Genomic DNA, 284 nt, shown 5'->3' with positions numbered 1-284 from the left:
GGGCCGCGCCTCGGGCGCGCTGGTGCCTTTCTGATGATGTTTAAATAAGCAGTCCCGTGTGCCAGTGTGTGCCAAGCGAGTTTGTAGCCCAGCTGTCTCCCCCAAGACCCGCAGGCCGGAATGGAAACTCAAGCTCTCTCGTAATGAAGGGGATGATGCAAACTTAGTAACTGACCCGGCGGCCGGGAACGGCGCCCTCCCCCACCCGGCGCGCGGCGTCCCGGTCCGGGCATGAATGGCTGGAGCCAGATTGCACAATCTGCCGGGTATAAATAGCCGGCGGG

This window comes from Myotis brandtii, unplaced genomic scaffold (assembly GCF_000412655.1).
Source record: "Myotis brandtii unplaced genomic scaffold, ASM41265v1 scaffold84, whole genome shotgun sequence".
NCBI classification, from domain to species: Eukaryota; Metazoa; Chordata; class Mammalia; order Chiroptera; family Vespertilionidae; genus Myotis; species Myotis brandtii.
The sequence above is the reverse complement of the archived record's forward strand: the minus strand, read 5'-3'. Positions refer to the sequence as shown.